We start from the raw sequence: 22,748 nt of genomic DNA, 5'->3' as shown, positions 1-22,748 counted from the left end.
AAGACGGTCTGGAGACCAAACCTGACATGGAAAAAAGGTAAGCAGGTAAAAAAGCCTGCTGCTGCCTCTAAGACAGCATGAAGGAACGGCCCCCTATCCGGGAACGGTTCTAGTAGGGGGCAGACTTTCACTCTTTGCCCAGGCGTGGGCAAGAGATGTTCAGGATCCCTGAGCGTTGGAAATTATATCCCAGGGATATCTTCTGGACTTCAAAGCTTCCCCCCCAAAAGGGAGATTTCACCTTTCACAATTATCTGCACACCAGATAAAGAGAGAGGCATTCTTACACTGTGTACGAGTCCTCCTAGTTATGGGAGTCATCCATCCAGTTCCAAAGGAGGAACAGGGACAGGGTTTTTACTCAAATCTGTTTGTGGTTCCCAAAAAAGAGGGAACCTTCAGACCAATTTTGGATCTAAAGATCTTAAACAAATTCCTCAAAGTTCCGTCGTTCAAGATGGAAACTATTCGTACCATCCTACCACTGATCCAGGAGGGTCAATATATGACTACAGTGGATCTAAAGGATGCTTATCTTCACATTCCGATACACAAAGATCATCATCGGTTTCTCAGGTTTGCCTTTTAAGACAGGCATTACCAGTTGTAGCTCTTCCCTTGGGATTAGCTACAGCCCCAAGAATCTTTACAAAGGTTCTAGGGTCACTTATGGTGGTCCTAAGGCCGCGGGGCATAGCAGTAGCCCCTTATTTAGACGACATCCTGATACAGGCGTCAAACTTCCAAATTGCCAAGTCTCATACGGACGTAGTACTGGCATTTCTGTGGTCGCATGGGTGCAAAGTGAACGAGGAAAAGAGTTCTCTATCCCCACTCACAAGAGTTCCTTTCTAGGGACTCTGATAGATTCTGTAGAAATGAAAATTCACCTGACGGAGTCCAGGTTATCAAAGCTTCTAAATTCCTGCCGGGTTCTTCATTCCATTCCGCGCCCTTCGGTGGTTCAGTGTATGGAAGTAATCGGCTTAATGGTAGCGGCAATGGACATAGTGCCGTTTGCACGCTTACTGCTGCAACTATGCATGCTCAGTCAGTGGAGCGGGGATTACACAGAATTGTCCCCTCAACTGAATCTGGACCAAGAGACCAGGGATTCTCTTCTCTGGTGGCTATCTCGGGTCCATCTGTCCAAAGGTATGACCTTTCGCAGGCCAGATTGGACAATTGTTACGACAGATGCCAGCCTTCTAGGTTGGGGTGCAGTCTGGAACTCCCTGAAGGCTCAGGGATCATGGACTCAGGAGGAGTCTCTTCTTCCATTAAATATTCTGGAACTAAGAGCGATATTCAAGGCTCTTCAGGCTTGGCCTCAGTTAGCAACTCTGAGGTACATCAGATTTCAGTCGGACAACATCACGACTGTAGCTTACATCAACCATCAAGGGGGAACGAGAAGTTCCCTAGAGATGTTAGAAGTTTCAAAAATAATTTGCTGGGCAGAGATTCACTCTTGTCAACTATCAGCTATCCATATCCCAGGTGTAGAGCACTGGGAGGCGGATTTTCTAAGTCGTCAGACTTTTCATCCGGGAGAGTGGGAACTCCATCCGGAGGCATTTGCACAACTGATTCATCGTTGGGGCAAACCAGAACTGGATCTCATGGCATCTCGCCAGAACGCCAAGCTTCCGTGTTATGGATCCAGGTCCAGGGATCCCAAGGCGACACTGATAGATGCTCTAGCAGCACCCTGGTCTTTCAACCTGGCTTATGTGTTTCCACCGTTTCCTCTGCTCCCTCGACTGATTGCCAAGATCAAGCAGGAGAGAGCATTGGTGATTCTGATAGCACGCAGGACCTGGTATGCAGATCTAGTGGACATGTCATCCTTTCCACCAGGGTCTCTGCCTCTGAAACAGGACCTTCTATTTCAGGGTCCTTTCAACCATCCAAATCTAATTTCTCTGAGGCTGACTGCCTGGAGATTGAACGCTTGATTTTATCAAAGCGTGGCTTCTCCGAGTCAGTTATTGATACCTTAAGACAGGCACGAAAGCCTTTCACCAGGAAAATTTACCATAAGGTATGGCGTAGATATCTTTATTGGTGTGAATCCAAGGGTTACTCATGGAGTAAGGTCAGGATTGCTAGGATATTATCTTTTCTCCAAGAAGGTTTGGAAAAAGGATTGTCAGCTAGTTAAGCGTCTGGCAGATGTTCCAGACGTTCAGGCATTTTGTCAGGCTTTAGTTAGAATCAAGCCTGTGTTTAAACCTGTTGCTCCACCATGGAGCTTAAACTTGGTTCTTAAGGTTCTTCAAGGAGTTCCGTTTGAACCTCTTCATTCCATAGATATCAAGCTTTTATCTTGGAAAGTTCTCTTTTTTTTTGGTAGCTATTTCCTCGGCTCGTAGAGTCTCTGAGCTATCTGCCTTACAATGTGATTCTCCTTATCTGATTTTTCATACGGATAAGGTAGTCCTGCGTACCAAACCTGGGTTCTTACCTAAGGTGGTATCTAACAAGAATATCAATCAAGAGATTGTTGTTCCATCCTTGTGTTACACAATTTGGACGTGGTCCGTGCTTTAAAGTTTTACTTACAAGCTACTAAAGATTTTCGTCAAACATCTGCTTTGTTTGTTGTCTACTCTGGACAGAGGAGAGGTCAAAAGGCTTCGGCAACCTCCTTTCTCCAACATAGGTGTGTCCGGTCCACGGCGTCATCCTTACTTGTGGGATATTCTCTTCCCCAACAGGAAATGGCAAAGAGCCCAGCAAAGCTGGTCACATGATCCCTCCTAGGCTCCGCCTTCCCCAGTCATTCTCTTTGCCGTTGCACAGGCAACATCTCCACGGAGATGGCTAAGAGTTTTTTGGTGTTTAAATGTAGTTTTTATTCTTCAATCAAGAGTTTGTTATTTTAAAATAGTGCTGGTATGTACTATTTACTCTGAAACAGAAAGGAGATGAAGATTTCTGTTTGTAAGAGGAAAATGATTTTAGCAACCGTTACTAAAATCGATGGCTGTTTCCACACAGGACTGTTGAGATGAATTAACTTCAGTTGGGGGAAACAGTGAGCAGACTTTTGCTGCTTGAGGTATGACACATTTCTAACAAGACTTGGTAATGCTGGAAGCTGTCATTTTCCCTATGGGATCCGGTAAGCCATTTTCTTAATTTTTAATATAAGAATAGGGCTTCACAAGGGCTTTAAAGACTGGTAGACATTTTTCTGGGCTAAAACGATTACTTTATAAGCATATTTAATGGTTTATAACTTTGAAGGGTTATTTTAATCTTGGGAATTCTGTTAAAAAAACGGCAGGCACTGTATTGGACACCTTTTTCACTGGGGGCCTTTTCTAGTCATAGGCAGAGCCTCATTTTCGCGCCACTAATGCGCAGTTGTTTTTGAGAAGCAAGGCATGCAGATGCATGTGTGAGGAGCTCAGATCCACTGAAAAAGCTTATTGAAGGCGTCATTTGGTATCGTATTCCCCTCTGGGCTTGGTTGGGTCTCAGCAAAGCAGATACCAGGGACTGTATAGGGGTTAAATGTAAAAACGGCTCCGGTTCCGTTATTTTAAGAGTTAAAGCTTTCAAATTTGGTGTGCAATACTTTTAAGGCTTTAAGACACTGTGGTGAAATTTTGGTGAATTTTGAACAATTCCTTCATACTTTTGCGCATATTCAGTAATAAAGTGTGTTCAGTTTAAAATTTAAAGAGACAGTAACGGTTTTATTTTAAAACGTTTTTTGTGCTTTGTTATCAAGTTTATGCCTATTAACATGTCTGAACTATCAGATAGACGATGTTCTGTATGTTCGGAAGCCAAGGTTCCTCTCCATTTAAATATATGTGATGAATGTGACAAACAAAGTAGGGACAATGATGCCACTGATAATAATGTTGCCCAAACTGATTCCTTAAGTGAGGGGAGTAAGCATGGTACTGCATCATCTCCTTCCATGTCTACACCAGTCTTGCCCACTCAGGAGGTCCCTAGTGCATCTAGTGCGTCAATCCTCCTTACTATGCAACAATTAACGGCTGTAATGGATAATTCTATTAAAAACATTTTAGCCAAAATGCCCACTTATCAGCGAAAGCGTGACTGCTCTGTTTTAGATACTGAAGAGCATGAGGACGCTGATGATAATGGTTCTGACATGCCCTTACACCAGTCTGAAGGGGCCAGGGAGGTTTTGTCTGAGGGAGAAATTTCAGATTCAGGAAAAATTTCTCAACAAGCTGAACCTGACGTTATTACATTCAAATTTAAATTGGAACATCTCCGCGCTCTGCTTAAGGAGGTGTTATCTACTCTGGATGATTGTGACAATTTGGTCATTCCAGAGAAATTATGTAAGATGGACAAGTTCCTAGAGGTCCCGGTGCCCCCCAAAGCTTTTCCTATACCCAAGCGGGTGGCGGACATTGTAAATAAAGAATGGGAAAGGCCCGGCATACCTTTTGTCCCTCCCCCTATATTTAAGAAATTATTTCCTATGGTCGATCCCAGGAAGGACTTATGGCAGACAGTCCCCAAGGTCGAGGGGGCGGTTTCTACTCTAAACAAACGCACCACTATCCCTATAGAAGATAGTTGTGCTTTCAAAGATCCTATGGATAAAAAATTAGAGGGTTTGCTTAAAGAGATGTTTGTTCAGCAAGGTTACCTTCTACAACCAATTTCATGCATTGTTCCTGTCACTACAGCAGCGTGTTTCTGGTTCGAAGAACTAGAAAAGTCGCTCAATAAAGCATCTTCTTATGAGGAGGTTATGGACAGAGTTCAAGCACTTAAATTGGCTAACTCTTTTACCTTAGACGCCACTTTGCAATTAGCTAGATTAGCGGCGAAAAATTCAGGTTTTGCTATTGTGGCGCGCAGAGCGCTTTGGCTAAAGTCTTGGTCAGCGGATGTGTCCTCCAAGAACAAATTGCTTAACATCCCTTTCAAGAGGAAAACGCTGTTTGGCCCTGACTTGAAAGAGATTATTTCAGACATCACTGGGGGAAAGGGCCATGCCCTTCCTCAGGATAGGTCTTTTAAGGCTAAAAATAAAACAAATTTTCGTCCCTTTCGCAGAAACGGACCAGCCTCAAATTCTACATCCTCTAAGCAAGAGGGTAATTCTTCTCAAACCAAGCCAGCCTGGAGACCAATGCAAGGCTGGAACAAAGGTAAGCAGGCCAAGAAGCCTGCTACCGCTACCAAGACAGCATGAGATGCTGGCCCCCGATCCGGGACCGGATCTGGTGGGGGGCAGACTCTCTCTCTTCGCTCAGGCTTGGGCAAGAGATGTTCAGGATCCTTGGGCGCTAGAAATAGTTTCTCAAGGTTATCTCCTGGAATTCAAGGAACTACCCCCAAGGGGAAGGTTCCACAGGTCTCAATTGTCTTCAGACCAAATAAAAAGACAGGCATTCTTACATTGTGTAGAAGACCTGTTAAAAATGGGAGTGATTCATCCTGTTCCATTAGGAGAACAAGGGATGGGGTTTTACTCCAATCTGTTCATAGTTCCCAAAAAAGAGGGAACATTCAGGCCAATTTTGGATCTCAAGATCCTAAACAAATTTCTCAGGGTTCCATCGTTCAAAATGGAAACCATTCGGACAATTCTTCCTACCATCCAGGAAGGTCAATTCATGACCACGGTGGATTTAAAGGATGCGTATCTACATATTCCTATCCACAAGGAACATCATCGGTTCCTAAGATTCGCCTTTCTGGACAAGCATTACCAGTTGGTGGCACTTCCATTCGGATTAGCCACTGCTCCAAGAATTTTCACAAAGGTACTAGGGTCCCTTCTAGCGGTGCTAAGGCCAAGGGGCATTGCAGTAGTACCTTACTTGGACGACATTCTAATTCAAGCGTCGTCTCTGCCACAAGCAAAGGCTCATACGGACATTGTCCTAGCCTTTCTCAGATCTCACGGGTGGAAAGTGAACGTAGAAAAAAGTTCTCTATTCCCGTCAACAAGAGTTCCCTTCTTGGGAACAATAATAGACTCCTTAGAAATGAAGATTTTTCTGACAGAGGCCAGAAAATCAAAACTTCTAAGCTCTTGTCAAGTACTTCATTCTGTTCTTCTTCCTTCCATAGCGCAGTGCATGGAAGTAATAGGTTTGATGGTTGCGGCAATGGACATAGTTCCTTTTGCGCGAATTCATCTAAGACCATTACAACTGTGCATGCTCAGACAGTGGAATGGGGATTATACAGACTTGTCCCCGACGATCCAAGTAGATCAGAGGACCAGAGATTCACTCCGTTGGTGGCTGACCCTGGACAACCTGTCTCAAGGGATGAGCTTCCGCAGACCAGAGTGGGTCATTGTCACGACCGACGCCAGTCTGGTGGGCTGGGGCGCGGTCTGGAACTCCCTGAAAGCTCAGGGTCTATGGTCTCGGGAAGAATCTCTTCTCCCGATAAACATTCTGGAACTGAGAGCGATATTCAATGCTCTCAAGGCTTGGCCTCAACTAGCAAAGGCCAAATTCATAAGGTTTCAATCAGACAACATGACGACTGTTGCATATATCAACCATCAGGGGGGAACAAGGAGTTCCCTGGCGATGGAAGAAGTGACCAAAGTAATTCAATGGGCGGAGATTCACTCCTGCCACTTGTCTGCAATCCACATCCCAGGAGTGGAAAATAGGGAAGCGGATTTTCTGAGTCGTCAGACATTTCATCCGGGGGAGTGGGAACTCCATCCGGAAATCTTTGCCCACATAACTCAATTATGGGGCATTCCAGACATGGATCTGATGGCGTCTCGTCAGAACTTCAAGGTTCCTTGCTACGGGTCCAGATCCAGAGATCCCAAGGCGACTCTAGTAGATGCACTAGTAGCGCCCTGGACCTTCAACCTAGCCTATGTATTCCCACCGTTTCCTCTCATTCCCAGGCTGGTAGCCAGGATCAATCAGGAGAGGGCTTCGGTGATCTTGATAGCTCCTGCGTGGCCACGCAGAACTTGGTATGCAGACCTGGTGAATATGTCATCGGCTCCACCATGGAAGCTACCTTTGAGACGGGACCTTCTTGTTCAAGGTCCGTTCGAACATCCGAATCTGGCCTCACTCCAACTGACTGCTTGGAGATTGAACGCTTGATTTTATCAAAGCGTGGGTTCTCAGATTCTGTCATTGATACTCTTATTCAGGCTAGAAAGCCTGTAACTAGAAAAATTTACCATAAAGTATGGAAGAAATATATCTGTTGGTGCGAATCGAAAGGATTCCCATGGAACAGGGTAAAAATTCCTAAAATTCTATCCTTTCTACAAGAAGGTTTGGAGAAAGGATTATCTGCAAGTTCTTTGAAGGGACAGATTTCTGCTTTATCTGTTTTACTTCACAAAAAGCTGGCGGCTGTGCCAGATGTTCAAGCTTTTGTTCAGGCTCTGGTTAGAATCAAGCCTGTTTACAAACCTTTGACTCCTCCTTGGAGTCTCAATTTAGTTCTTTCAGTTCTTCAAGGGGTTCCGTTTGAACCCTTACATTCCGTAGATATTAAGTTATTATCTTGGAAAGTTTTGTTTTTGGTTGCAATTTCTTCTGCTAGAAGAGTTTCAGAGTTATCTGCTCTGCAGTGTTCTCCTCCTTATCTGGTGTTCCATGCAGATAAGGTGGTTTTGCGTACTAAACCTGGTTTTCTTCCGAAAGTTGTTTCTAACAAAAATATTAACCAGGAGATAGTTGTGCCTTCTTTGTGTCCGAATCCAGTTTCAAAGAAGGAACGTTTGTTGCACAATTTGGATGTAGTTCGTGCTCTAAAATTCTATTTAGAGGCTACAAAGGATTTCAGACAAACATCTTCCTTGTTTGTTGTTTATTCTGGTAAAAGGAGAGGTCAAAAAGCAACTTCTACCTCTCTCTCTTTTTGGCTTAAAAGCATCATCAGATTGGCTTATGAGACTGCCGGACGGCAGCCTCCTGAAAGAATCACAGCTCACTCCACTAGGGCTGTGGCTTCCACATGGGCCTTCAAGAACGAGGCTTCTGTTGATCAGATATGTAAAGCAGCGACTTGGTCTTCACTGCACACTTTTACCAAATTTTACAAATTTGATACTTTTGCTTCTTCTGAGGCTATTTTTGGGAGAAAGGTTTTGCAAGCCGTGGTGCCTTCCATCTAGGTGACCTGATTTGCTCCCTCCCATCATCCGTGTCCTAAAGCTTTGGTATTGGTTCCCACAAGTAAGGATGACGCCGTGGACCGGACACACCTATGTTGGAGAAAACAGAATTTATGCTTACCTGATAAATTACTTTCTCCAACGGTGTGTCCGGTCCACGGCCCGCCCTGGTTTTTTAATCAGGTCTGATGAATTATTTTCTCTAACTACAGTCACCACGGTATCATATGATTTCTCCTATGCATATTCCTCCTTTACGTCGGTCGAATGACTGGGGAAGGCGGAGCCTAGGAGGGATCATGTGACCAGCTTTGCTGGGCTCTTTGCCATTTCCTGTTGGGGAAGAGAATATCCCACAAGTAAGGATGACGCCGTGGACCGGACACACCGTTGGAGAAAGTAATTTATCAGGTAAGCATAAATTCTGTTTTTCTTTTTGACTAAGAAGCTTAATCCGCTTAGCCTATGAGACTGCTGGACAGCAACCTCCTGAAAGGATTACAGCTCATTCCACTAGAGCTGTGGCTTCCACTTGGGCCTTTAAAAAGGAGGCTTCTTTTGATCAGATTTGCAAGGCGACGACTTGGTCTTCGCTTCATATTTTTTCAAAATTTTACAAATTTGATACTTTTGCTTCTTCGGAGGCTATATTTGGGAGAAAGGTTTTACGGGCAGTGGTTCCTTCCATTTAAGTTCCTGCCTTGTCCCTCCCTTCATCCGTGTACTTTAGCTTTGGTATTGGTATCCCACAAGTAATGGATTATCCGTGGACTGGATACACCTTACAAGAGAAAACACAATTTATGCTTACCTGATAAATTTGTTTCTCTTGTGGTGTATCCAGTCCACGGCCCGCCCTGTCATTTTAAGGCAGGTAATTTTTAAATTTAAACTACAGTAACCACTGCACCCTATGGTTCCTCCTTTCTTGGCTTGTTTTCGGTCGAATGACTGGCTATGACAGTTAGGGGAGGAGCTATATAACAGCTCTGCTGTGGGTGTCCTCTTGCAACTTCCTGTTGGGAATGAGAATATCCCACAAGTAATGGATTATCCCTGGACTGGATACACCACAAGAGAAACAAATTTATCAGGTAAGCATAAATTGTGTTTTTCTGATGATTAGGGGCCTATCTCTGATCCTGAGCCTAATTCTTCCTTGTTTTTATTCAAGATTGATCACATTTGTTCTTTATTAAAGGAAGTTATGCTTACGTTAGAAATAAAGGACATTTATGTTTCTTGAGAGTGGTCTACCAGTCTTTTAGATTCTTATAATAGACCTGCTAAGGCCTCTTCTGAGGTTTTTTCCAGTGGCTGATGCTTTGGCTTGAATTATTTTAAAAAGAATGGTCTAAACCTGGTAGTTCATTTAATCCTTCTGCAAGGTTTAAAAAAATGTATCCTCTTCAAGCTTCTAATATTGAGCTTTGCTAATCTGTCCCTAAGGTAGATGGGGCTATTTATACTTTGTCTAAAGGTACTACTATCCCTTCTTTTAAAGACCCTTTGGATAGGAAACTTGAATCCTTTCATAGAAGGGCCTATTTGCAGGCAGGTTATCTTTTCACAACAGCTATTGCTATTGCTGATGTCTCAGAGTCTTCGATCTATTACTCATGGGAATTACATTTCCTACTACTAGGAGGAGGCAAAGATCCCAAACCCCAAGAGCTCTATAAAACCCCTCCCACCTTTCTGTACCTTAGTCTAATGTATAGCCAAGCAAGATGAGGTAAGAAAAAGTAGTAGAGAAAAAGATGTGCTAAAAAAACAGATACAAGAACCCAAAAAACAAAGGGTAGGGTCTTGTGGACTCTCACCACTCTGAAATAAATTAATTTATCAGGTAGGCATACATTATGAAGCAATGTTAGCACTTCCCTTCAGGTGCTCGCTGCCAGCCCCGGTTCTCCCAAACCATGTATAGAAGCAGAAAGTGTTGGAAATGGAGGGGCTGTGTCACCTCCAGGGAACCAAGCTGACCACGTCCTCTAAATCAACCTTGCTGCTTTCACCTCCAAAATAAGAGCCTTTTATTAAAATCATCACAAAGGTGTCTTCAGGTGCAGGTTCAGGTTTTATTTAAAATACAACTCAACGCGTTTCGTCTAAAATAAGCCTTTATCAGGAGCATAAAGTTAAAACTATTTCTGGAACATATGGTTATAACGAAACGCGTTGAGATGTATTTTAAATAAAACCTGAAGCTGCACCCGAAGACACCTTTGTGATGATTTTAATAAAAGGTTTATTTTAACTGCAATCTTGTGAGTATAACCAGTTTGTGCGCCTACCACATTGTCTGAAATCTGCTACACTATTGTGAGCTCTTTTATTTTGGAGGTGAAAGCAACAAGGTTGACTCAGAGGACGTGGGCAGCTTGGTTCCCTGGAGGTGACACAGTTCCGCAATTTCCAACACTTTAGGCATAAATTATGTTTTATTTCATATAGGTAATGTGAGTCCATAATCCATTACTCATGGGAACTAATACCCAAGCTGTGGAAGTCCACAAGTAATAACATAAAGGGGAGGGATTTAAAAACACCTTTTCTTTCCTATGGCATAGAGAGTCCACAACGTCATTCCAATTACTAGTGGGATATTCAATTCCTGGCCAACAGGAGGAGGCAAAGAGCACCCCAGTAAAGCTGTTAAGTTTAATCCCCAGTCATTCTCTTTGCCTCTGTCAATGGAGAATGTGCTAAAATGGTGTCTGAAGATATTTGTTTGGGGTTCTCTAAAAGCTCAGGGCCTGTGGTCTCGGGAAGAGTCTTCTCTTCCCATAAACATCTTGGAGTTGAGAGCAATCTTCAATGCCTTGACAGCTTAGCCTCAATTATCCTTAGTCCGGTTTTCAGATTCCAGTCGGACAACATCACCTCAGTGGCTTACATCAACCACCAGGGAGGAACTCAGAGTTCCTTGGCCATGAAGGAGGTGACTCACATTCTGCAGTCGGCGGAAGCTCACAATTGTCTCCTATCTGCCATCCATATCCGAAGAGGGGACAATTGGGAGGCAAATTTACTGAGCCAGACAGACTTTTTATCCTGGGGAGTGGGCTCTCCATCCGGAAGTGTTCTCAAGGATAACCCTCAAGTGGGAGGTACCGGAGTTGGATCTGATGGTGTCTCGTCAAAACGCCAAGCTTCAAAAGTATGGATCAAGGTCAAGAGATCCTCAGGACGCTCTGATAGATGCTCTGGCGGTTCCTTGGAATTTTGGTCTAGCATACCTATTTCCTCCATTTGCTCTCCTTCCACAAGTCATTGCTCATATCAAACAGGAAAGAGCGTCTGTGATTCTAATAGCTACTGCCTGGCCTCGCAGCATCTGGTTTGTGGATCTAGTGATTATGTCATCTCTTCCACTTGGAGGTTACCTCTGAGGAAGGACCTTCTAATTCAGGGTCCATTTCTCCATCCAAATCTAGATTCTCTGAAGCTGACTGCTTGGAGATTGAACGCCTAATCCTGTCTAGATGTGGTTTTTCTGAAGCGGTCATTAAAACTATGCTTCAGGCTCGTAAACCTGTTACTGGCAGACTTTACCATATGGTATGGCATAAATACCTTTTTTGGTGACCCCCCTGCCACCCACTCAGCTATTTTTTTTAATTTAAATTCGACTGTCGCATGTCCAAATGAATTCTAATCTCAACAAATACAATCATATTGCGCAAGTAGGTAGAGGCTGTGAGCCCTTCCGTTGCGCAATATGATTGTATTTGTTTGTAAGGGCCACAGGAGACTTCCACCCAGTGGCAACTAACATTTTATGTCTCCTCTTCGCGGCCCCGTACAGCTCCCAAATGAGGCTGGTCTATGGCAGCCCTCTCAGCCCTGCCTGCCCCGCCTCAGCCAATCGCGTGGTCCCAGTCTCTCTGACAGTGAGTGATTAGTCAGTGGGTGGGACTGGGAGATCATCTCAGGCGGCGGCGCGGAGTGAGAGACGCGTTGTGAAGTCAGGTGCCCGCCCGGCCCCAGAGTCACTAGTGATTAGTGAATGAAGAGGTCGGTGACACCCAGTGAGAGGTCTCGATGGATGGACTGACTCTGCACTCTGCAGCCGCTGCCACGCACAATATGTTCCATGTGTACTGAGTCAGTGTAGCAGTGTATGTCTTCTATGCAGCTTTTTAAGGCTAAATAGATCAGGAGGGGAAACGAATGAAAATGTGAGGTTACTAAAAAGAAACCCTAACAACTGCAGCGAGCGACTTAAGGTGGCATTACCATATGTACCACAGTATCCACATCACTGGCTTTAATGCCGAGTACAGAAGAGAGAAAGGACATTGCGAGTTAGTGAATGCAGGTAAAATGGATGTAAACTTCCTGCACATCTAATAGTAATACACTCAGTACAGTAACTCCAATTAACACCTTAGCTGCTGGCGCCAGAATAAATGAAGCAGTGACATAAAAAAGGCATTAGCAGTGTAATTACTACTTGTTAAGCACATTAATTATTGACTATACGCTGTAAAACAAATAAACAAGCAAGCTGTGAGGGAAATGCTGGTAAAATGAATGTAAAATAATAATATGTCGGTGCAGAGGAAATACATGGCTATAACTGCTTGTGTCCCCCATGTGTGCTGAGTGTAGCAGTGTATGAATATGAACCTGCTGGGGAAAAAATACAAAAATTGTTGTGGTAGCAAGCACACATAGTAATTGCGCCTCTGAATTAAAAAATGTAAAGCTCAACTGTACTTACTTTAATCCTCCAATATGAGAATTAAGTGTATGTCCATTTGTAATAATCTTTATTTCAAAGATTTTTTAATTTAAAAGCTATGGTTGGTTTTGATATTTGATTAATAGCAATCCCTCCAGAAGGCTGTAGATTCCCTTGTCGGTGAGGCTATTACTGGCACTTGTCTCTAGTTTGCTGCTTGTTCCTACTATTTTGATGCACCAGCTCTGCTGACTTGTCTGCCGCTACCTTACTTTCAAGGGTTAAAACCACCCATTAAATATCATGTTAGATCATGGATGTGTGTGACTAGTGAGTATGCTGCCTAATGCCTTCCTCAACTAAGTGTCGACGTGGTGTGCTTAACTGCTCAATTCCACCATAACAGCAATACACTGTCTCCCCCCCCCCCCCTCCCCTGTGTCTCTCCCCCCCTCCCCTGTGTCTCCCCCCCCCCTCCCCTATGTCTCTCCCCCCTCCCTGTGTCTTTCCCCCCCTCCCCTGTGTCTCTCCCCCCCCTCACTGTGTCTCTCCCCCCTCACTGTGTCTCCCCCCCTCCCCTGTCTCTCTCTCCCCCTCCCTTGTCTCTCTCTCCCCCTTCTCCCCTGTCTCTCTCCCCTGTCTCTCTCCCCCTTCTCTCTCCCCCTTCTCCGCTGTCTCTCTCTCCCTTCTCCCCTTTCTCTCTCCCCCTTCTCCCCTGTCTCTATCCCCCTTCTCCCCTGTCTCTATCCCCCTTCTCCCCTGTCTCTCTCTCTTCTCTGTCTCCCTCTCCCCTCTGTCTCTCTCCTTCTCCCCTCTATCTCTCTCTCGCTCTCTCTCGCTCTTTCTCTCTCTCTCTTTCTCTCTCTTTCTCTCTCTCTCTCTCTTTCTCTCTCTCTCTCTCTCCCCTCTGTGTCTCTCTCTCCCCTCTGTGTGTGTGTCTCTCTCTCCCCTCTGTCTCTCTCTCCCCTCTGTGTCTCTCTCTCTCTCCCCTCTGTGTCTCTCTCTCTCTCTCCCCTCTGTCTCTCTCTCCCCTCTGTCTGTCTCTCTCCCCTCCGTGTCTCTATTTCTCTCCCTCTCCCCCTCTGTCTCTCTTTATCCATCTCTCTCTCCCTGTCTCTCCCACCCCCTCTGTCTCTCTCCTTTCATGTCTCATTCTCCCCCATGGTCTCTTTCTCTGTCTCTCTCCCCTCTGTCTCTCTTTGTGTCACTCTCTCCCCTCTGTCTCTCTATTTATCTCTCCCTGTCTCTCCCACCCCCTCTGTCCAATTTACATCTAATATCTAATTTCCTTAATTCTCTTGATATCCTTTGTTGAAAATCATATCTAAATATGCTCAGTAGCTGCTGATTGGTGGCTGCACAATAGATACCTCATGTGATTAGCTCACCCATGTACATTGCTATTTCTTCAACAAAGGATATCTAAAGAATGAAGACATATCCTAGAAAGTGCCTCACCTGCCTCTGACCTCACTGCACGTCACTGAACGTGGAAAAATTATAGTTTTAATTAATTTAACCCTAGCCATTAATGACAGAGGAAAAGAGGTCCATAATTGTAGATCTGTCTTAATTTTTTGAAATAGAGGCCTATAATTGTCAACATACCAGTGTTTAGGATTTTTATGTAACATCAGTCCCAGATATTTAATGGTATCTACTTGCTTAAAAATATTACTAAAGGTTCTGGGCACTGTCTTTCCTATTATCATCAATTCGCTTTTTTCAGTATTAAAGGGCCATAATACCCAAATATTTAAACACTTTAAAGTGCTGCACCATAGCTGTAAAAAGCTGACTAGAAAATATCACCTGAACATCTCTATGTAAAAAAGAAAGATATTTTACCTCAAAAGTTCCTCAGTAGCCACCTCCCATTGTAAAGTATTTCTAAGCAGCATTTTAGTGTGTCTGTCCTGGGACAGCTGAAAGGATGAGCGTCATGAACTTTCATATTATTTCACCAATCAGGTAAAGGAAGCTTACTATGAAATCTCATGAGAGTAAAGTCAAATCTCATGAGATCACAGTAAGAGTTCATGACCTCAGCACTGCTGATGCTGATTGGCTGCTGTTCATTCTTCATTTTTTTATATTTTTACCTGCAGCTGGGAGCAGGTGAAGTATAACTTTTTACACCGAACTTACTCTGCTGAGCTGAGGAGATTGTGAGGTAAAATATCTTCCTTTTTTACATAGAGATGCTAAGGTGATATTTTCCTGTCAGCTTTTTATAGTTATACTGCATCAGTTTCAAGTGATTTAGCATATGAGTATTATGTCCCTTTAACTCTATATCCTGAGAATGAACCAAATTCTTCCAATAAATTAATCAGGTTAGGAATCGATTGCTGCAAATTTTCCAAGAAAAGTAAAATATCATCCGCATATAATAAAATATTTAGACGATATGGACCTAATAATATCCCTGAAATACAACTCCTTACCCGAATCGCGAATGGCTCTAATGCTACATTAAACAGTAACGGCGATAATGGGCAGCCTTGCCGTGTGCCTCGCTGTAATATTATCTTCAGGGAAACAGTCCCATGCACTAATATATGCGATATAGGTTTTGAATATATTCTATGTATAAATTGCGCAAAATTCCCCATAATGCCGAATTTTCCCAATGAAACAAATAAATGCTCCCATACTATAGAATCGAATGCTTTGGCTGCGTCCAAAGTTAGGACCGCCCTATCATGCCCTCTACTTCTTTTAAGTTCTTGCTCATCATTCCAGGCATAATCAAGAAAGGTTGTTAATTTTCTTATATTCTTACATGAATTTCTATTACTCATGAACCCAGTCTGATCTGGATGAATGAGTTTCTGTATACAAAATGAAAATCTACTAGCTAAAATACTAGTAAGAATCTTGTAATCAGAATTTAAGACCGAAATCGGTCTATATGATGCTGGATCCTCTGCATCTTTACCCTTTTTCAATATAAGCGAGATGTTCGCCAATGAAAAATAAGTTGAGATCGGACTATCTACCGTATAGTACCTGTTAAAAAGATTCTCTAATACTGGTAATAAATCATCCTTTAAAGGGACACTCAATCAAAATTAAACTTTCATTATTCAGATAGATCATGCCATTTTAAAAAACTTTCCAATTTACTTCCATTAACTAAATGTGCACCGTATTTTTATATTTAAACTTTTTGAGTCACCAGCTCCTACTGAGCATGTGCAAGAATAAGTGTGTATGCATTTGTGAATGGCTGATGGCTGTCACATGGTACGTGTATGCATTTGTGATTGGCTGATGGCTGTCACATGGGACAGGGGGAGTGGAAAAAAACATAACTTTTAAAATTGTCAGAAAAACAATCTACTACTCATTTGAAGTTCAGACTAAGTGCTATTGCATTGTCTTGTTATCTTGCATTTGTTGATTATGCAAATCTACTGTGTTGACTGGTCCTTTAAGCATTTATAGAATTCTGAAGGAAAACCATCTTGGCCAGGGGCCTTATTTGGTTTCAATTTATCAATAGCAATAGCAATTTCCTCTCTTGTTATAGGTTCATTTAACCTAGAGAGATCTTCCGCCTGCATCTGAGGGGTCAAGATATTTGACCAGAAAAAGTCTTGTTTATCTAAGTCAATCTTAACCGCAGAATAAAGATGCTGATAATAAGAAGCAAATATTTTACAAATATCTGCAGTATCAGAATATCTAATCTCTTTGTCTTTAATAACCGATATAAAAAAAAAATTCCTCCTACATTTAATAAGATTAGCTAGATATTTTGCCGAGCATCCATGAATACCTTTATAATGACGATTTATTCTAATTTCCTCCAACTGGGATTTTTGTTTTAAATAGAGATCTTGCTCTTTTCTAGCAATCACATAATTGTCCCAATTTTGCTGTGAAGGAACACTCTGTACCTGCGAATATGTAGTTTTTACATTTTTTGCCAATAAGCTTTCTCTGGCTTTAATCTTCTTCCCTCTTATATTCAAAAAGGCCATAATCTCACCCCTAAGCACTACTTTAGCAGCCTCCCAGAATATTTCAATTTCTCTTGTAAGGTGTATCCAGTCCACGGATTCATCCATTACTTGTGAGATATTCTCCTTCCCAACAGGAAGCTGCAAGAGGATCACCCACAGCAGAGCTGTCTATATAGCTCCTCCCCTAACTGCCACCCCCAGTCATTCTCTTGCAGCTCTCGACAAGAAAAGAAGTATCAAGAGAGATGTGGTGAATTAGTGTAGTTTATCTTCAATCAAAAGTTTGTTATTTTTAAACGGTACCGGTGTTGTACTGTTTTTACCTCAGGCAGAAATTAGAAGAAGAGTTTTGCCTGAGGTTTTTGATGATCTTAGCAGGTTGTAACTAAGGTCCACTGCTGTTCTCACACATAACTGAAGAGTATAGGAAAACTTCAGCTGGGGGAACGGCCTGCAGAATTAACTGCTCTGAGGTATGTTCAGTATATTTTTTTCTAGAGAGATGATAAGGTCTAGAAAATGCTGACAGTGCCTGATATATTTAAGGTAAGCCTGATTACAGTAATTTAACAAACGACTGGCATCATGCTTGCAGTAAAGGGTAATATTCATGTTACTTGCTCTTATTGCTTAGTATGTTAAACGTTTGCATGATATATAAAAAACATTTTTTACTGAGGGTGATAAATCTTTATTTGGGGCCTAGTTTTCCACATGGCTGACTAGATTTCTCCTAGGAGTAGTTATTTATGGCCCTTTCACTTTGAGTGCATGGTGGGAGGGGCCTATTTTCACGCCCTAATTGTGCAGAAGTTTTTACATTCTGAGACATCCAGCTTCCCTGAAGGAGTCCCCTGACATATTGGACCTCTGTAAAGGGTTTTTTGTGCCTACAAAAGTCGTTTTATGGGCAGGTAGGAGCCACAGTAGAGCTGTGGCAGTTTGCTTGTGACTGTTATAACGGTTTTACCGTTTTTCTGCTTCGTTTTTGAGCCTGAGGTGTTAATCATCCATTTGCAAGTGGGTGCAATGCTATTTTAGTCTATTATACACACTGTAAAAATTTTGTAGAGTTAATTGCTTTTTTTCACTGTTTTGCAGTTTTTGTGTTTGTTTTTTTCCCTTAAAGGCACAGTACCGTTTTTTATATGCTGCCTTTTCACATTAATTAAAGTGTTTTCCAAGCTTGCTGGTCTCATTACTAGTCTGTTAAACATGTCTGACATAGAGGAAACTCCTTGTTCATTATGTTTAGAAGCCATTGTGGAACCCCCTCTTAGAATGTGTACCAAATGCACTGATCTTACTATACATTTTAAAGACCATATTCTGGCTTTAAAAGATTTATCACCAGAGGAAATTGACAAGGGGGAAGTTATGCCGACTAACTATCCCCATGTGTCAGAGCCTATAACTCCCACTCAAGGGATGCCAAGTACATCTAGCGCGCCCATTGTGTATACTTTACAAGACATGGCGGCAGTTATGAATCATACCCTTACAGAGGTATTGTCCAAACTGCCAGGGTTACAAGGAAAGCGAGACAGCTCTGGGGCTAGAACAAATACTGAGCTCTCTGACGCTTTAGTAGCTATGTCTGATATACCCTCACAATGTGCAGAAGCCGAAGCAGGAGAGCTTCTATCTGTGGGTTTAATTTTCTGACTCAGGGAAGACACTTCAACCTGATTCTGATATGTCTACATTTAAATTTAAGCTTGAACACCTCCGCGTGTTGCTCAGGGAGGTTTTAGCAACTCTGGATGACTGTGACGCCATTGTAGTCCCAGAGAAATTGTGTAAATTGGATAAATACTATGCAGTGCCTGTTTACACTGATGTTTTTCCAATACCCAAGAGGTTTTCAGAAATTATTACTAAGGAATGGGATAGACCAGGTGTACCATTCTCTCCCCCTCCTGGTTTTAAAAAGGTGTTTCCTATAGATGCCGCTACACGGGACTTGGGGCAAACGCTCCCTAAGGTGGAGGTAGCAGTCTCTACCCTTGCAAAGCGTACAACTATCCCTGTCGAGGACAGTTGCGCTTTTCTAGATCCAATGGACAAAAAATTAGAGGGTTACCTTAAGAAAATTTTTATTCAACAAGGTTTTATTCTCCAGCCCCTTGCATGCATTGCCCCTGTCACTGCTGCTGCGGCCTTCTGGTTTGAGTCTCTAGAAGAGGCTCTACAGGTAGAAACCCCATTGGATGATATCCTTGACAAGCTTAAAGCTCTTAAGCTAGCCAATTCATTTGTTTCTGACACCGTTGTTCATTTAACCAAGCTAACGGCTAAAAACTCAGGTTTTGCTATTCAGGTGCATAGGGCGCTATGGCTCAAATCCTGGTCAGCTGACATTACTTCAAAGTCTAAGCTTCTCAACATTCCCTTCAAAGGGTAGACCCTATTCGGGCCTGGACTGAAGGAGATCATTTCTGATATTACTGGAGGAAAAGGTTACGCCCTTCCTCAGGATAGGTCCAACAAATTAAGGACCAAACAGACTAATTTTCGTTCCTTTCTAAACTTCAAGAGTGGCGCAGCTTCAACTTCTTCTAATACAAAACAAGAGGGAAGAGACCTAACCAGGCTTGGAACAAAGAAAAGCAGGCCAAAAAACCTGCTGCTGCCTCTAAAACAGCATGAAGGATCAGCCCCCGATCCGGAAACGGATCTAGTAGGGGGCAGACTTTCTCTCTTCGCCCAGGCTTGGGCAAGAGATGTCCAGGATCCCTGGGTCCCAGGGATATCTTCTGGATTTCAAAGCTTCTTCCCCAAAAGGGAGATTTCATCTCTCACAATTATCTGCAAACCAGATAAAGAGAGAGGCATTCTTACATTGTGTTCAAGACCTCCTAGTTATGGGAGTGATCCACCCAGTTCCAAAGGAGGAACAGGGGCAAGGCTTCTATTTAAATCTGTTTGTAGTTCCCAAGAAAGAGGGAACTTTCAGACCAATCTTAGATCTCAAGATCCTAAACAAATTTCTCAGGGTCTCATCCTTCAAGATGGAGACTATTCGAACCATCCTACCTATGATCCAGGAGGGTCAATATATGACTACCGTGGACTTAAAGGATGCTTATCTTCACATTCCGATACACAGAGATCATCATTGGTTTCTCAGGTTCGCCTTCCTAGACAGGCATTACCAGTTTGTGGCTCTTCCCTTTCGGTTAGCTACGGCACCAAGAATCTTTACGAAGGTTTTAGGGTCACTTCTAGCAGTCCTAAGGCCGCAGGGTATAGCAGTAGCCCCTTACCTAGACGACATTCTGATACAGACGTCGAATTTTAAAATCGCCAGGTCCCATACGGACATTGTTCTGGCATTCCTGAGGTCTCATGGGTGGAAAGTGAACGAAGAAAAGAGTTCTCTATCCCCTCTCACAAGATTTTCCTTCCTAGGAACTCTGATAGATTCTGTAGAAATGAAGATTTACCTGACAGAGGCCAGGTTGTCAAAACTTCTAAATTCCTGCCGTGTTCTTTATTCTACTTCTTGCCCTTTAGTGGCTCAGTGTATGGAAGTAATCGGCTTAATGGTAGCGGCAATGGACATAGTGCCGTTTGCCCGCCTACATCTCAGCCGCTGCAACTCTGCATGCTCAGTCAGTGGAATGGGGATTACACAGATTTGTCCCCTCTACTAAATCTGGATCAAGAGACCAGGGATTCTCTTCTCCGGTGGCTATCTCGGGTCCATCTGTCCAAGGGTATGACCTTCCGTAGGCCAGATTGGACAATAGTAACGACAGATGCCAGCCTTCTGGGCTGGGGTGTAGTCTGGAACTCCCTGAAGGCTCAGGGCTCGTGGACTCAGGAGGAGGCACTCCTTCTGATAAACATTCTGGAACTAAGAGCGATATTCAATGCTCTTCAGGCTTGGCCTCAGCTTGCTGCGGTCAGGTTCATCAGATTTCAGTCCGACAATATCACGACTGTAGCCTACATCAACCATCAAGGGGGAACAAGGAGTTCCCTAGTAATGTTGGAGGTTTCAAAAATAATTCTATGGGCAGAGGTTCACTCTTGCCATCTATCAGCTATCCATATCCCAGGAGTAGAGAACTGGGAGGCGGATTTTCTAAGTCGGCAGACTTTTCATCCGGGGGAGTAGGAACTCCATCCGGAGGTGTTTGCACAGTTGATTCAACTTTGGGGCAAACCAGAACTGGATCTCATGGCGTCTCGTCAGAACGCCAAGCTTCCTTGTTACGGATCCAGGTCCAGGGATCCCAAGGCAGCGCTGATAGATGCTCTAGCAGCGCCTTGGCCCTTCAACCTGGCTTATGTGTTTCCACCGAAGATCAAGCAGGAGAGAGCTTCAGTGATTTTATAGCACCTGCGTGTTCACGCAGGACTTGGTATGCAGATCTGGTGGACATGTCATCCCTTCCACCATGGACTCTGCCGCTGAGGCAAGACCTTCTACTTCAGGGTCCTTTCAACCATCCAAATCTAATTTCTCTGCATCTGACTGCTTGGAGATTGAACGCTTGATTTTATCAAAGCGTTGTTTCTCCGAGTCGGTCATTGATACCTTAATTCAGGCTCGAAAGCCTGTCACCAGGAAAATCTATCATAAGATATGGTGTAAATATCTTCATTGGTGTGAATCCAAGGGTTACTCATGGAGTAAAGTCAGGATTCCTAGGATATTATCTTTTCTCCAAGAAGGATTGGAGAAGGGATTTTAAGCTAGTTCCTTAAAGGGACAGATTTCTGCTCTGTCTATTCTTTTGCAGAAGCGTCTGGCGGATGTTCCAGACGTTCAGGCGTTTTGTCAGGCTTTAGTTAGAATCAAGCCTGTGTTTAAACCTGTTGCTCCGCCATGGAGTTTAAATTTAGTTCTTAAAGTTCTTCAAGGGGTTCCGTTTGAACCTCTGCATTCCATAGATATCAAGCTTTTATCTTGGAAAGTTCTGTTTTTGGTAGCTATCTCTTCGGCTCGAAGAGTTTCAGAGTTATCTGCCTTACAGTGTGATTCCCCTTATCTGATCTTCCATGCAGATAAGGTGGTTTTGCGTACCAAACCTGGGTTTCTTCCTAAGGTGGTATCTAATAAGAATATCAATCAATAGATTGTTGTTCCGTCACTGTGTCCTAATCCTTCTTCAAAGAAGGAACGCCTATTACACAATCTTGACGTGGTTCGTGCTTTAAAGTTTTATTTACAAGCTACTAAGGATTTTCGTCAAACATCTGCATTGTTTGTTGTCTACTCTGGACAGAGGAGAGGCCAAAAGGCTTCAGCAACTTCTCTTTCTTTTTGGTTAAGAAGTATAATCCGCTTAGCTTATGAGGCTGCTGGCCAGCATCCTCCTGTAAGAATTACAGCTCATTCCACTAGAGCGGTGGCTTCCACATGGGCTTTTAAAAATGAGGCTTCTGTTGAACAGATTTGTAAGGCAGCGACTTGGTCTTCGCTTCATACTTTTTTTCTAAATTCTACAAATTTGATACTTTTGCTTCTTCGGAGGCTATTTTTGGGAGAAAGGTCTTACAGGCAGTGGTGCCTTTTGTTTAAGCGCCTGCCTTGTCCCTCCCTTCATCCGTGTCCTATAGCTTTGGTATTGGTATCCCACAAGTAATGGATGAATCTGTGGACTGGATACACCTTACAAGAGAAAACAAAAATTTATGCTTACCTGATACATTTATTTCTCTTGTGGTGTATCCAGTCCACGGCCCGCCCTGTCATTTTAAGGCAGGTGTTTTTTATTTTTAAACTACAGTCACCACTGCAGCCTATAGTTTCTCCTTTCTCTTGCTTGTCTTCGGTCGAATGACTGGGGGTGGCAGTTAGGGGAGGAGCTATATAGACAGCTCTGCTGTGGGTGATCCTCTTGCAGCTTCCTGTTGGGAAGGAGAATATCCCACAAGTAATGGATGAATCCGTGGACTGGATACACCACAAGAGAAATAAATTTATCAGGTAAGCATACATTTTTGTTTT

The sequence above is a fragment of the Bombina bombina genome, chromosome 6 (assembly GCF_027579735.1).
Source record: "Bombina bombina isolate aBomBom1 chromosome 6, aBomBom1.pri, whole genome shotgun sequence".
Taxonomy (NCBI): Eukaryota; Metazoa; Chordata; class Amphibia; order Anura; family Bombinatoridae; genus Bombina; species Bombina bombina.
Note: the sequence above shows the minus strand (reverse complement) of the source record.